Below are 5,747 nucleotides of genomic sequence, written 5' to 3'. Positions count from 1 at the left end.
TTTCATAGATCGCCATATCACCTTGTGGTCAGAGGCGGAAGCACAGGGTTTGCATGCAGATTTTGTGAGGCAGCTGTTTCGACAGGACAACTGTTTGACAAAGCTGCATCAAAACCATACCATCACCAAACCCAGTGTGCACCCCTGGCACTTGCCCTGTCCCTGTCACCACCATTTATGGAGGATTTTTGTTTATGCTATTGCTTTCTGATATGTATTAGTCTTATAATTTATTTCTTCTTAATGAAAAAGTATATATAACATGCAGCATTTGTATAAAAAGGTGTATAAAATTACATTTTTTTAAAAGATTTTATATATTTGTCAGAGAGAGAGAACACAAGCAGGGGGAGCTGCAGGCAGGGGAGAAGCAGGCTCCCTGCTAAGCAAGAAACCAGAAGCAGGACTCAATTCCAGGATCTTGAAATCACAACCCAAGCCGAAGGCAGATATCTAACCGACTGACCACCAGGGCATCCCAGTAATTACCTTTGTATGTGCTTATACGTGGACAGTGTATCTCTGGAAGGATCTTTTTTTAATTAGCAATAATCGCGCCTCGGATAAACCTCATTGGCTACGATACTGCCACTGCGCAAAGCTTGGAAGGATCTTTTTTTAAAGGGACAATGATCCCATCTCTGGGATAGGATATAGGGCCCTGGGGATCAAGCACCAGGAGAACCTCACTCCTCACAAGATATCCTTTTGAACTCTGAATTTTTTTTTAAGCATATGCATCTTTTACTTCATCTTTAAAAACCCATTTCTGAATTTATTTTTTAGCCGTTCTGGTTTCACAGAAAAAAATAGGCAGAGAATTTACACATACTCCCTCAACCCTTCACTCTCCATTATTAATATCTTGCACTGGTATGGCACATTCCTTACAACTGACAAGCAAATATTTATAAATTATTAAAGTCTACAGTTTACATTAGGGCTCACTCAGTATTGTACATTTGGCTACTATAGGTCCAGCACCTGTTCTCACAAATGGGTACTCTCAGGTAGCCCTACCAGCAATATCACTTTCTATATGAGGAAGCGACGGCTCAGAGAGGTTCAGTAACTTGCCCAAGGTCACACAGTCCCTAAGCAATTTATGTCTGCCTCCATCCTAGATTGGCCCATTATCCCACAGCTGTAGTATACCTGAAGCACTAAACCAGTCAGCCTGAAATCACTTGTCTTTAAATTTAATAGGAAAAGAAAAAAAATCTCTTGAAAATGTTTTCAAACGGTGGCTCCATGAACATGAGCCACAACAACTCCTCTTGAGAGGGGAAATAATTTGGCCACTTGAGGTTAAGAAATACTGCCCCACCCTCAATGTCATGGCTACCAAGTCAGTGAGCTCCCTACTCACTGTGCCCTCCACTTGAGTCATACAAGTATACCAGGGATGGGAAAGGGGAAATTCCACTTGAAACCGGAAGTCCTATTTCAGGAATGAGTGACTCAGATACCACTGACAGACTCCCTGCCCAGCCAATCAGCCTTGTTAAGGAGGCACATGCTTTCAGAACATGCTTAATGGGACATGGGCTTCTGGAGCCCCAATTTTTAGCATACGGCCCCAAATCTGCAGACAAAATCTTCAGAAAGCTTTCAGTGATTTAGTTTCCCTGTTGACTTCCTTTCTTCAAAAACCATGAGTTGAGGGCCCACTGGCTACACCAAGGAGAAGGCAGGTGGGACAGACCCAGAGCTAGGTCAGTAACGTAATAAACAAAGAATCCGATGAAGAACAAAGGGAAGGGGGTGGGGCAAGGCGAGGAGGACTTACTAGTATTTTCTGGGACTTTTGTCTTCAGGGAGATTTCTTTTGATGTATACCACAGCTACAATAAAACAAAATCTGCTAAATATGCCTCAAGAACAGCACAAGGCAGATACTATGGGGATTCAAAGTGAACCAAATGATTTGAGAAACTTAGTTACTACACACAATTTGAAAATTATGTGCAGATCTTGGCTTCTAGACCTGTGGTCTACCCAACTGGAGCATAGATGTCACCCAGAAGAACGAAGAATTGTAGACTCCACCCAGACCCACTGAATCAGGATCTGCAATGACTGAAATCCTATTCTGGTGTGTCTGTGAGTCAGGCTTTGAGAAGCCCTGGTTTAGAGCCCAGTGGCTCTAAAGCTTGCCTTAAATATGGTTTGGGCTTTTTCTTTTTCTTTTAAGGTAAACAATACTCAGAACTAAACTTCTTGTGTTGTAAGATTGACCTCACCACAACATAATCTTTCAAAATGTGTATTTCTTTTCCTTAAGTGCATCTCGTATTTCCAATTCTTTCTTTATTCAATCTGAGAGGGATGCAGGTGTGTGGGGCTCAAAACAGAAAAGAGAAGGAGACAAAAATAAAAGATCCTCTCTGGGAGGCAGACAGGGCTGGCAAGCTCCCAGTGGATTCAGTTTTAGAAAATAAAGCCTCTGTGCTTGGAGGCGGTCTGAGGCCATCGGTTCTCAGATCTCTGTTTCACCTAGCCTGGCAGCTGTCCTGCTGAGCGACCACAGCAGCACCAATGCGTGCCCTTTTGTGCTGATCACATTTTGTAGGAGGATCCAGAAGCATGTGAGGAGTACCTATCAAGTGCTTAACAGGGGCTGCGTGCTCTCAGGTATAGAAAGGCATGGTCAATGATGTGCGGAAATAATTTTAAGAATAGGTAGAAAGCAAGTCGTACCAAAAGAGAGATACAAACCAAAGAGGATGAATGTTCGGATGAGGGAGAGAAAATTCGTGGCTCAGGAAATCCAAGAAGGCTTTGAAAAGGAGGCTGCAGAAGCACCTGGGCCTTAAATAATGGTTAGGATTTCAAGAGGCAGATACGAAATTAGAGCATTTTAGGAAGAACATCTAGCCCAGAAAAAGGGTGGGGGCACCAAGAGGAAGGGTTTCTCCCAGGAGATGAGAGAATCTGACTGGGACAGGTGAGGCAGCAAGCCTGAAAGGAAGGCCTGGAGTTCGGTCATAGATGGTCCCAAATGCCCAAGTGTGGTAGCAGGAAGTCCCCAAAGATTTCTGAGTAGAGCAATCATATGTCCATATCTGTGCTTTGGAGTTCTTACACACCAGGGCATTCTTCGCAGGCGAGGGACTGAATGGGCAAGCGTAAGAATTTAGGGAAGTCCTGCTGCTTCCTATGAGTCCCAGTTGAAAGTATAGATATTATCCCCTTCCTTCATGTTCTTCCCTTTTCTCCGCTTCCCACCAACACTGCAATCCATAGAAGATCAACATCTCGGTGGTGGCTGGGTCTGGAGTAGAGTCCAGCCCCCACAGAGGCTTTCCTGAAGGCTGGGAAGTGGCGTGAGCTCTGTTCCCAGGAAGATAGCCACAGAGCACAGGTGTGTCATGATAGGAAGTAGTTAAGCTGCCGATTTATCAAAGTCTGGGCTGGTGATGATTATCACCCAGCATGTTCACCATCAGAAAGGAGAAGATGATCAGATAAGAAAACCGACTTGACAACGACCTCTTTTCACCTGTAGTTGTTTCTGGGTACATGCTGTTCTAAGAACATACCGTCCCTTCTTCAGTGAACTCGATTCCCCTGAAACAGCTGTTGCTTCTTTCTCCTATCACTCAACTTGGGAATGGGATAGAACTGCAGAGCCGTTTTACCAATTCCCTCATTTAATGGGGAGGCGGAATGACTTGTCCAACTGCAACCAGCCAAGTTAGAACAGAATCTTTGAAAAATATATAAAATATAAAAGCTGGAGGGGGGGTCCCTGGCATTCCCCACACACACTTGGAAGTGGGGGTGGGGAGGCTTCCCTGTCGTCCATGTCCACCAGGCTGTTGGGTGTCCAGGAGGGACTGGTTCCAGCCTCAGAGGCCAAGGTCAGCAGTACCCCTGACCACAGAAGCAGGCCAGCAGCCTGACCTGTCTGTGGGCCTGGCCTGGATGTCCCCACCCTTGGCCTGACTCCCATTTTCACTCCTCTTAAAAACAGAAATGTAATAGAATTTTAAACTGTTTAGAAGGGAATTTAACATTAAGAAAATGCAATTTTTTCTGCTTGGCCTGCACCAAAATACAAAGAGATTGGTGTGAAATCACTTCCTCAATGAGAACTGAGACACGCTCAGCTGCTTCTCAGCGGAGGCGAGGAGTTATTCCCCTCTCTCTGAGTCCTTGTGAAGGACCACCACATGTCAGGTAAAGTCTCTGCTGAAGAAGGGTTGAGAGCTTAGGGCTGCTCCAAGACCCCTTCTCCAAGTCACTGCCACAGGTCTTACTGTATCAAAATATCCCCTCAGGCCTTAACTTCCTTGTGCTTTGAGTTAAACTTACAAAAGAAGAAAAGAGATGACTAGATAAGTAAGACAAGGAACACTGAAAGTTCTCAGCAGATTTCCCTTAGACTTGGCTTTTGTTTAATCACCTGTGCTGAAACACAAGGCACTGGAGCCAGACCTTCCATTTCCAGAACAGTGTCAGTCAACCTAAGGGCAGATCCTTGCTTTGGCTTCTGATTTATCGAAACAAGGTGAGGTTCCTAGCCTCAAAACAACCTCATGTTAGAAAACACTGACGCCAGAAAGACTGTGCTTCCTGAGCATAGGGTAAAGATGGACCAGAGAATTGTGTCACCCAGCAGCCAGCTTTATAAGGGAGGATGAGAGCTGGAGAGTAAGAAAGTACTCTTCAGCCTAATACTTAGGTCTGCTGTGCCTAACTGAATATAATGTATTCCACATATGGAATTTAAATTTTTCTAGAAGCCCCATTTTAAATATCAAAAAGAAACAGAGAAATTAATTTTAATATTTTCACTTAGCACAATGTAATCAAAATAGTATTTCAGTATGTTGCCAATATAAAAACGATTAGGGAGAAGTTTAACATTCTATTTTGTCCTAAGTCCTCAAAATCTGGTGTGTATTGTACACTTGGAGCACACCTCATTTCAAACCAGCCACATTTCAAGTGATGGACAACCACATGTTCTGTGTTAAACCCTTCAGAGTTAGAGAATTAAAAATAAATGAAAAAGATAATCTTACAATACCAGTATTCTGAAAAGAGGCTGCCTGCCTCCTGCAATAGGGGCAACATCGGGGAAGATACCACACCACAGTCTTGACAGGGTTTGTTTCAACTTTTCCCTGACCCTGTGAACTGGATATTATTCTCTCCTTAGTGACAGTAAGGCAACAGAGTCAGAGTCACACGATGAAGAAACAGATATGGGATCCAAGGCTTCCTGACTCCTCATGCTGGCAATGCAGTGTTCTGGAAGAGCCCCGCTTCCAGGAGAAAATTTCTGAGACTCAGAGGTTGCTCAGTCTGGTCCCACATAGATTTCACCCACTTTTTGGAAGACCAATGACATGTCAACGCAATAGAGATCCACATCTGTGCATATTATCCAGGATGGTTTTTAGAAATGTGGGGTTAGAAGGGGACTTGGGTGGCTCAGTTGGTTAAGCATCTGCCTTCGGCTCAGGTCATGATGTCAGGGTCCTGGGATCAAGCCCCGTGTCAGTTGGGCTCCTTGCTTAGCAGGGAGTCTCTTTCTGTCTCTCCCTCTCCTTCTGGCCCTCCCCCAGCTTGTTCTCTCTCTCTCCCTCTCTCTCACTGTCTCTCTCAAATAAATAAACAAAATTTTTTAAAAATAGAAATGTAGGGTTAGGTGGGAAGGTGGATTCAAGCAGGCTGGCCATGGGCAAACATGTCAGTAGTTTGGAATCCCTCTGGAGCTCCTTCTCCCTTCACCTCTC

General features: G+C 44.4%; 1 non-coding gene across 1 annotated transcript; it reads right to left on the bottom strand.

Moving 5' to 3' along the window:
* Positions 1–463: 463 nt before the first annotated feature.
* Positions 464–603, bottom strand: LOC122905627. The gene has a single exon (XR_006384372.1). It is a non-coding gene; the product is annotated as a U4 spliceosomal RNA (small nuclear RNA).
* Positions 604–5,747: the final 5,144 nt, after the last annotated feature.

Source organism: Neovison vison, chromosome 4, assembly GCF_020171115.1.
Source record: "Neovison vison isolate M4711 chromosome 4, ASM_NN_V1, whole genome shotgun sequence".
Classification (NCBI taxonomy): Eukaryota; Metazoa; Chordata; class Mammalia; order Carnivora; family Mustelidae; genus Neogale; species Neogale vison.
Note: the sequence above shows the minus strand (reverse complement) of the source record. Positions and strands in the feature narration are given on the sequence as shown.